Here is a 10,704-nt window from a genome sequence, read left to right as displayed (position 1 = left end):
TTGGAACAGACTAATCATCTTGACAAAAAATTAACCTGGGTCCTACTTCCCTGTACAAAATTAATTCAAACTTTTTAGGCATGAAGTGAAACCATAAAAGTACTTGAGGTGATTTAAAAGATCATCTTAGAGGAGAACCATCTTTTTAAGCATGATACCCATGAATTAAAAGTTGGACTTCAGTCGCTCAGTCATGTCCGACTCTTTGTGACCCCATGAACCACAGCATGCCAGGCCTCGCTGTCCATCACCAACTCCTAGAGTCTACCCAAACTCGTGTCCATTGAATTCGTGATGCCATCTAACCATCTCATCCTCTGTCGTCCCCTTCTCCTCCTCCCTTCAATCTTTCCCAACATCAGGGTCTTTTCATATGAGTCAGCTCTTCACATCAGGTGGCCAAAATACTAGAGTTTCAACTTTAACATCAGTCCTTCCAATGAACACCCAGGACTGATTTCCTTTAGGATGGACTGGTTGGATCTCCTTGCAGTCCAAGGGACTCTCAAGAGTCTTCTCCAACACCACAGTTCAAAAGCATCAATTCTTCTGCACTCAGCCCTCTTTATAGTCCAACTCTCTCATCATACATGACCACTGGAAAAACCATAGCCTTGACTAGACGGACCTTTGTTGACAAAGTAATGTCTCGGCTTATTAATACGCTGTCTAGGTTGGTCATAACTTTCCTTCCAAGGAGTAAGTGTCTTTTAATTTCATGGCTGCAATCACCATCTGCAGTGATTTTGGAGCCCCCCCAAATAAAGTCAGCCAATGTTTCCACTGTTTCCCCACCTATTTCCCATGAAGCGATGGGACCAGATGCCATGATGTTAGTTTTCTGAATGTTGAGTTTTAAGCCAACTTTTTCACTCTTTCACTTTCATCAAGAGGCTCTTTAGTTCCTCTTCACTTTCTGCCATAAGGGTGGTGTCATCTGCATATGTGAGGTTATTGATTTTTTTGCCCAGCAATCTTGATTCCAGCTTGTGCTTCATCCAGCCCAGCATTTCTCATGATGTACTCTGCATATAAGTTAAATAAGCAGGATGACAATATACAGCCTTGACATACTCCTTTTCCTATTTGGAACCAGTCTGTTGTTCCATGTCCAGTTCTAACTGTTGCTTCCTGACCTGCATACAGGTTTGGACTAATGAAAAGTTAAGATATGCAACAGGAAATACCACAAAGTCAAGTTTTATAAGTGGCAAACTGGGGGAGATAATAGAAACATTGGACATAAGAGGGCTATTTTCCTTAATATGCTAAGTTCTTATAAATTGATACGAAAAATGAACAACCCAATAGATAAAGTAGCAAACAATATGAGCAGGCAACTCACAGAGAAATACAAATGGATCATTGCTCAAACAGGAACAGATGTTTAATCACAGTTACATAGAAATTACAAATCAAAACTAAGGAGATAAAATCTGCAATAAGTCTGGGGTTTTTTATTAATAAAAATGTTTTTATTCTGAAGCATTTCATATGTTCAGATTACTATATGTGAATTGCCAGCATGTAAGTTTTGAAGCAGGCTTCCTAGATGGCACAGTGATAAGGAGTCCACCTGCCTTGAGTGCAGGAGACTCAAGAGGTGTGGGTTTGATCCCTGGGTTGGGAAGATCTCCTGGAGTAGGAAATAGCAACCAGTTCTGTATTCTTGCCTAGAAAATTGCAAAGACAGAGGAGCCTGGTGGGCTGCATGTGATCACAGAGTTAGACATGACTGAGCAGCTGAGCACACAAGTTATGACACACAATGACCCCACAGTCAACTCATGAAGCAGAAGCCTGCCAGTATCACTGGATTCTTTGTATGTACTGCTTTCTTTGCTGCTGAGTAACAATCCACCCCAGGACTGAATTTGGCAGGTCGGCTGAGATCCACGCTGACTGATCTAAGTCCCTGTGGGCTACCTGCTCCCTTTCTCTTTGCATTCAGCTGGAGGCTAAGCTGGGCTGGACCATCGAAAATGACCCCTGATCTCCAGGGTGTGGCTCTGAACAGCTGCCAGTCAATACCCTGGCCTTCCTTACAGCTTGGAAACTGAGCACCAAATGAGAGGAAGCGTAAGCTGCCAGTCCGTTTAAGCCTGGAATCCAAAGTTCCAGAGCATTACTTCAACTCTTCATTGATCAAAGCAAGTCACCAAACTAGCACCAATTTGAGTGGAGGAGAAATAGACCACCTCCAGATATGGGGCAAGACATACATGCTCAGGGGTGCAACAGATTGTTGGCTCTCATATTCTGAGGCTTTCACATCATCCCAGCCTCTACTCTACCCCCCACCTCTATATCCTGTGAGAGATATTAAAAATATTAACACATCTATTCTTAGATTCAAGAACAATCACAAAAGCATATCAATTTTCCATCTCTTAGCGAATCTCCTTATATTAGTTAACCAATCAAGGTTAACTTTGGTCCTGAATTTCTCTGCTTTCCTTATAAATCTTTATAACCACATATCTATGAAACCCTTAATGCAATTTTGCTTAGATCTGACTATTGTAAAAGCAGTAAAAATGTGCTTGTATTGTTCTCTGATCTGTTTTCCTCCCTTCAGCCTTGTATATCTAAGATTCATCATATTGACACCCATAATAGCATTTAATTCATTTGTACTGCTGTGTATCAATCCATTATGTGAATGTATAATGTAATTGCCTATGTAAAAGCCAATGACTCTTGGCTTCTTTATGCTTTTTTGTCTGTTTGTTTTACAACAAAACATTAATGAATATTTCTTTAATAAGGCTTCTATCCACCTCTGCAGGGGTTTCCCTATAACATATACCTAGAAAGGCAGTCTTTGGGTTATGCAGTATGCAAATGTTCAACTCACAAAAATTCTACCAGATTGTTTCTTATAAGGAGATGAACAGTAACATTCTCACCTGTACCTCATCGGCATCCTTCTCATTCCAGGTTCTTGCTGTTTGTTGTTTTTAGTTGCTCAATCATTTCCAACTCTTCTGCAACCCCATGGACTGTATGCAGCCCACCAGGCTTCTCTACCTATGAGATTCTCCAGGCAAGAATACTGGAGTGGTTGCCATGCCCTCCTCCAGGGGATATTCCCAACCCAGGGATTGAACCTCGGTCTCCTGCATTGTCAAAAGATTCTTTACCTACTGTCTGAGCCACTAGAGACGCTCCAAAGTTCTTGCCAACACTTCATGTTAACAACCTTTGAGATTTTTTGTTAATGGATTGAGAGTAAAATGATATTCATTATGGTTTTAATTTTAATTTCCCTGATTACTAGGAAAGTTTCTCTGATCACTGGGTCAAGTTTCACATGTGTATCAGACCTTTCTTATAAAATGTCTGTGTTCTTTGGCCTTTTTCTATTGGATGCTTCATTTTCTTCTTATCAACTTGTAGAAGTTCTTTATATATTTTATACAATCTTTATATCCTTTATCACTGATGTATGGAAAATACACAAATTTGTGACTTGTCTGTTCACTTTCTTTTTGGCCTCTTCAGTGAGCAGAAATCAACGTTTTGGCCATGCTACAAGGCATGTGGGATCCTAGTTCCCTGACCAGGGATGAATCCAAGCCATCTGCATTGGAAGAGTGGAGTCTTAATCACAGGACTGCCAGAAAAGTCCCTATTGATTTTAATGTAGTCAGATATATCCATCTCTTTCCTTTTGGCTGCACCATGCTGCTTGCAGGATCTTGTTATATGACCAGGGATTGAACCTGTGCCCCTAGTGAGGGAAGCTCAGAGTCCTAACCCCTGGGCCACCAGGGAGTTCTCTCCATCCTTCTCTTTATGGCTAGGGTTTATTGCACCTTGTTTTAGAAATCCTTCCTATCTGAAGAATGAAGAGAGATTATCCTAAATTTTCTTCTATTCCTCTTAAAGTTTTGTATATTACATTTTAAAATCCCCTGGAATTTATTCCTTGGTGTGGTGTGAGGTAGGGATATTCTTTTGTTCTGTTTGTGGTGGGTTTTTTTCTGTTCCTCCTTGAGCTACAGTGTATGTCTGCATTGATTGGCTTTCACATGTATAAGGTCTATTTCTAGCCTCTTCAGTCCGTCCTGTTGGTTTATTCTTTGAACTGTAAACACACTTAAAATAAGTTGTGCACATCTGACAAGTACAAGTTCCCACCTTGGTTTTCTCTAGCAGTGCCGTGACCTTTTATTTTCATATGCATTTTAGGAATGATTTATCAAGTTCTATGAAACATTCTGCTGAGGTTTTTTTGGACTTGTATTAAATCTATAGTTCCTCTTGGGGAGAATTGAAATTGTCATGATGCTGACTGTCCTGATCCATGAACATGGTATTTTTAAAACTTACTTGGATTTTTAATATTTTCCTATATAATTTCATACTTTCCCCAGTAGAGGTCTTGCACAGCTTTCATTAGGTTATTCCTAAATCTCTTATGCAGTTGATACTATAATTAATAATTACAATATCAATTTGTTGCTAGTGTGCAGAAATGTAATATATTTTTGACTTTTGATCCAGCAAATTTGCCAAGCCATCTTTCTTATTCTAAGAGGCTGCCCAAGTATTCTTTTGCGTTTTCTGTATGAGTAACTGTATTGATTATAAGTAGATTGTGTTTCTTCCATTCAAACAATTAAAACTTTTATTATTTCTTTTTCTTATCCTACCTCACTGACTAGAAACTGCACTACCATGGAGGTAGTTACAAATCTTATTTCGTTCTTGATTTTAAAAGGAATTCACTTTGAGTGTAGGTTCCACCCCTGGAGAAGGGAATGGCTACCCACCCCAGTATTGTTGCCTGGAGAATTCCATGGGCAGAGGAGCCTGTCGGGTTACAGTGATGGGGTGGCAAACAGTCGGACATGATTTGAGCATGCATGTAAATAAGTTATTAATACTACTCATCTTATTAAATTAAAGCAGAAAAAACATGTGGTTATATGAATAAATGCAGAAAAAACATTTGATAAAAGAATTCAACATATATCCTTGATTAAAAATAAAAATTAGAACTAGAAGGCAACTTCTTTAATTCACCTCAAAAAATATTCTTTCAATGTTTACACTAGAAAGGACAAAAGTGAAAGTGTTGGTCACTAGTTGTGTCTGACTTTTTGCGACTCCATGGACTGTGTAGCCTGTCAAGCTCCTCTCTCCATGGGATTTCCCAGACAAGAATACTGGAGTGGGTTGCCATTTCCTCCTCTAGGGCGTCTTTCCAACCCAGGGATCGAACCTGCATCTCTTGCATCGCCTGTATTGGCAGCGGATTCTTCACCACTGCACCACCAAGGAATCCCAATAACTGATTTAATCAGGATGTATTATCTTGTTTCTATGCTATCAGATTCTATTTGCAAATATTTTGTTTAGGAGTTTTAGATATGTTTATTATTAAGACTGACTTGTAATTTTCCTTTTTCCTGCTGTCCTTGTCAGGCTTTTATGTTAAAGTTTTGCTGGTCTAATAGCATGGTTAGGAGAGATTGGTTTTCTGGTTTTGTTTTAAGTTTAATAATACCCACTCATCCTAAGTGTGTATAAGCCTGCTTACATCAATAGTGGCAGTAAGTTGGCTTGACAAGAATCAGATTTTAAAATTTCAAATTTTAAAATAATGTGTTTGACCCAGCCATTCCACCCCAGAGAATTTATCCTATTGGTATACTCAAACAAGTATACAGAAATATATGTACGAGGATATTTTTTGTTGTAATAGCAAGAAACTGAAGACCAAACCAAAGATCTCCAATTGAAGAATTAGCTTTGAAAAGAAAAGTGCAGTATTTTGTCATCATTGCAAAGAATCAGGTAGATCTATTTGTGCTGATGTGTGAAGTTCTCCAAGATCTATAATTAGGATAAAGCAGGTGGCAGAGCAAGGGGAAAAAAAAAAAAATATATATATATATATGCCATTTGTGAACTTTCTAAAAACTAGCTCTGTGGAGGTGCATATACTACTTCTGGAAAGACTTGCCTTTTTTTTTGCATTCCATGTGGCATGTTGGATCTTAGTTCCCTGACCAGGTATCAAATGTGCACCCATTGTGGTGAAAGAGTGAATTCTTAACTGCTGGGCTACCAGGGAAGCCCCGAACAGATTCTCAAAGCCTTGTAACAACCAGTTACCTCTGGAGAACAGAGGTGGCTGGGACCTGTAAGACTTTAATCCTTCCACATCACGAAGATGTGCCCTTTTTATATTTTAAGTGTGTGCATGACTCGGCATGTGTATACCCTGCAGCTGGGTTGGAGGAGGGCCTGCTAGCTGAAGGAAGGCCTCACTGTCTGCTAACCGCACAGCGTTTCATCTGTTTTGCCTCTGGCCCTTGAGACCTGTCCGCCATCCTAGAAGGGAAGCCCTGCGTTAGTTCCAGGTTGGCCAGTAGAGTGGTTGGAAATGTTAAGCTGACATAAGTAGGAAGCTCTAACCTCTTGCAAGCGTTGTTATGGAAACCAGAGCCTGGGTGGTCTCCATGGAAACCATTCTCAGCCTTCTGCCTGAAGGAGTTACCACCCACTGGTGCTAGAGTCTTACTTATAAGAGACCTCAGAGCATCAATAAATGCTTAGGGAAGGAATGTTAGACAGGTTTCTGCCCACCCCGGAGATGCCTGGTGGACTCTGGGCACCACCTGCTGCCCACCTGAGAAGCAGAAAGAGCCCATCCCCATAGGACGTGCCCTTGTGGGGAGGCACAGCACCCATGTGTGAAGCAGACACCCGAGGCAGTGTGTGCACCACCCCCGGAGGGAGAAGGCAGGCTGGGGTTTGTGGGTACAGGGGTCTGGACTCTGCCACTGACTACCGGTGTGGTTGTACAGCCGTAGTGGGTTAACAGTCCCGTGTGCTACGCAGTGAAGCCAAAAAGTAAATCAAGTGGAGAGTTTGGACTAAGTCATTCTGAACAGACTAAGTCTTTTCTAGCTTTACAAAGACTGGTTTGCATGTGACCTGGCAGCATGGGACTCAGAAGAGAGAGAGACCTCACCGTGACCAGAGTAGGCGTCCCAGGAATTCATCAGGGCTTGGAAGGATGGTGAGGAGGAGTGGTTGGGGCTGGGGATGGGCAGAAATGCAACAGAGCAGAAATGCAAGAGGTCTGCCCTCCTCGGGCTAGAGGACATGGCACCTATGGCCCTCTGGGGCTGAGTCCTTTGAGGGAGGGTCGGGGGCTGGAAGGGATGTTAGAGTCCAGCCAGGGCTTGCGGGCTCCAGAGATGGGTGATGCCAGTCCAGGAGGGTGGGTCCAGAGCATCAGCGAAGTCAGATCCTGCCACCCCCCCCACCCCTGGCTGCGTCTCCTGGCATTGCAGTCTGCCACACAGGCTCCAGTAGCCCAGAACAGAGTGAGCCTCCCACCTGTAAGACCAAACACTCACATGCCCCGTTTGGCTCTTCAGGGGTGAAGGTTCCAGCACCAGTTGGGCAGCAGCAAGATAATTGAGGGGGGAGGGGAGGGGGAGAGAAGGAAGACCATGAATTTAACCAGCATCCTTACCCAACACTTACTGAGCAGGTGACCCATTGTGTTCAAACAACCAGGGCCTTTCACTGATTCATTTGGTTCATTTCTTGCATCGTCTCTGGGGTGAGTAGGAATCTCATAGCTGCAAACTCAGGCATGCAAGAGAGCATCTTTATTTTTTCTCGACTATCTTATAGAGCAATCTAGGTTTCAAATTCTCATTGAGCCTGGTGGCAGAAAAGGTCATCTTGATAATTTGGGGGGTAAATGCAGCTGTTACTTCCGTTTTAAGAGTGATCAATAGACTCACCCTTTTCGTACATGTTTTGTCAGTCCCCCTTCCTCCAGGGCCCAGCACCTGAATCATGGGCCTGGATTTGGCATCTTCCCCACCAACGAGGCTTTGATGGAGGAGATGGTGGCTGCCCCCTGTTATAATTTCTAGAAACATGTGAAGACTGCATCCCCCAGTGCCCTGTGGGCAGAGGGAGGTAGTGGCATTCTCTCCAGGGTCCCTTTTGTCACCACGCAGTCACTGGAGCTGCCTTTCCAGCCCAGTGATTCTCTAAGCCACCCAGTAGCCTATCAATAAATCCCTTGCTGGCTAAATTCACCAGAATTCTTCCTTGTTTGTATAACAGTCTTACTGAGCAAGGTGGGGAGTCAGAAAACCACCTCATCCTCTATTCCCATGTCCTTTTCAAACCCGTTCTGTGGGGTTGGTTCTCCCCCAACTCTGGATGAAATCTAAAGTCAGTTTCTTTGTTTTTCAGGTCAATCCAAGATAATAAAAGTTCCTTGGGTCAATTTTAGCCTCAAAAATCCGATTTCAGTAATTATAGCCCGGAGTTATGCACAATAGTGGAGACTCCAAAGTTCACAGACGTTGGAGCTGCCCCCTCCATTGTGGAGACCCGTACCATGGGGAAGCCCCTCTGGTCCAGGCAGGGAAGCCCCTCCAGCCACTCCCCACTGTCTGCCTCATGTTTCCAGCCCTCCTTTCTGCCCCCCTCCCCACCCCATCAGACTACCGGGTGATGGGGGAGAGCAGCTAGTGCAGGCCTGGGAGGAGATAAGGGACAGGGGAGGCCACTGAATGGAGTTTCTGGCACCTGTGGGAGTCTCTGATCCACCCTCCCCCCATCCCCACCTCCTGCTGCATCTCAGCGCTGTTGAACGCTCCCCCAGTTCCAGTTTTCCCTGGCTGGATCCAATTAACCCAGAACAGCTTCTGAGACATTCGTGTATCTTTCGATGCACAGGCTTTCCTGCACAGCCACCTCTGCTTGCTCTGTGCTCCACGTGGGCAGCTCCAGCCACAGCCGGTCACTCTTCAGGTGCTGGTCACTCACCGGGTCCTCAGGATCACCCATCTCAGCAGCAGAAAGCAAGTCCCCTGGCAGTCTCAGGGAAGCCCTTCTCACTTAGCAAAGGCCGAGTGACGTAGGACGCTATTCATTCTCTGCTTCAAGACGCTCTGTCCAGGTAGTATCTTGGAGTGGGGGAGGGGTGAGAGCTGCAGGATTGGTTTGGGGCCACCTCCTTTCCAAGTCCTTTATTTTGGAGCGTTTGACTGCAATGCTTCAGCCCCCTGATGTGAAGAGCTGATTCATTGGAAAAGAGCCTGATGCTGGGAAAGACTGAGGGCAGGTGGAGAAGGGGGTGACAGAGGATGAGATGGTTGGATGGCATCACTGACTCAATGGATGTGAGTTTGAGCAAACTCCGGGAAATAATGAAGGACAGGAAAGCCTGGCATACTGCAGTCCATGGGGTCACAAAGAGCCGGACACAACTAAGGGTCTGAACAACAGCAATCTGACTAGGGCTCACTATCCTCCTCTTTTCTCAGATCCCCAAAGGGTGTAGCAAGTGTCCCGGGTGCTGACCTCAGTGATGAGGTGCAGGAAGACACAGGAAACCCTCTGCGACCTCACTTGCCTCTGACTTCTTTTCCTTTCAGCTGGCGGACTCTTCATCTACACCCGGAGGGGGATGTGGGGAGAAGTGGCCCCCGTGGGCATGGCAGACAGCTGGTTCAGTGGCTAAGAAGAGGCTGGAGCAGTGAGTCTGACCCCCAGGCCAGCACTTTGCATCCTCCGGGCAGGGCTGGGAGTTCCAGCAGCTGTGAGAAGAGGAAGGTTCGGACACTCCAGGGTTCCTGGAGACGAAGGGTGTCCAGCCTGCATCCTGGACATGAAAGGAAGTTTGCACAGCCTCATCTCAGGGCGATGGGTCAGATGATGCCCTGCATGTCAGGGTGGCAGGTCAGCCCTGGGAGACAGTGGTCAGAGAGTGAACCTCGGACTACCCGATCTGGATTTGAATCCCATTACTGCCGCTTACCAGCTGTGCAGTTGTTATTGGTGACCTATTGCTGCATAATAAGCACCTTAAAACCCGTGGCTGAGGGTAGCAGGTATTTACTCAAGATTTCACAGTTTGGGCAGGGCTCAGTGGGGACGGCTGGACTTTACCCGATGTATCATCGCTGAGTTGTCTTAATGGGGGAAAGAAGATATGCTTCTAAGACAGCTTCACATCACTTCAGGGTTCAGCTGGGCCCGTCAGCCAATAGCCTTGATGTTGTTCCCAGTGGGCCCCTCCGGACGGCCTGGGTTCCCCGCACCTTAGAGCCTGGGTTCCAAAAGGGAGGAAGTCACAGCCCCTAAGCCTCCTTAGTGCCTGGGTTTGGCAGTCCCAGAACTTCATCTCCTCTCCGTTCTATTGGTCAAGACGTTCTGGGCCCAGCCCAGATTCAAGAAGCAATATAAGCTCTCTCTCTTTTTTAAAAAACTCACTTATTTATTTGGGTGTGTCAGGTCTTGGCTGTGGCACATGGGGTCTTTGCTGCATCATCCGTGATCCTTTTGTTGAGACGCGTGGGCTTCTCTCTAGCTGTGGCTCGTGGATTCCAGAGCCGGTAGGCTCAGTTGTTGCGGCATGCAGGCTCAGCTGCCCCGCACAATGTGGAATCTTAGTTCCCCGACCAGGGATCGAACCCGAGTCCCCCTCATTGGGAGGTGGATTCTTTGCCATTGGACCACCAGGGAAGTCCCCATAAGTTCCATCTCTTAAGTGGAGAAAGCAGCACCCATGTACAGGAGAGGATGAAGTTATTTGAGGCTGTCTTTGGCTACAGCGAGCTGGAGCAAGTTATTTAATCTCCCCAAGTCTCAGTTTTCTCCTCTGTAAACGGGAGATAATAATTTTTATCTCACTTGGTTACGGATAGGATT

The sequence above is a fragment of the Moschus berezovskii genome, chromosome 2 (assembly GCF_049115385.1).
Source record: "Moschus berezovskii isolate FMDL1 chromosome 2, NW_MosBer_1.0, whole genome shotgun sequence".
In the NCBI taxonomy this organism is placed as follows: Eukaryota; Metazoa; Chordata; class Mammalia; order Artiodactyla; family Moschidae; genus Moschus; species Moschus berezovskii.
Note: the sequence above shows the minus strand (reverse complement) of the source record.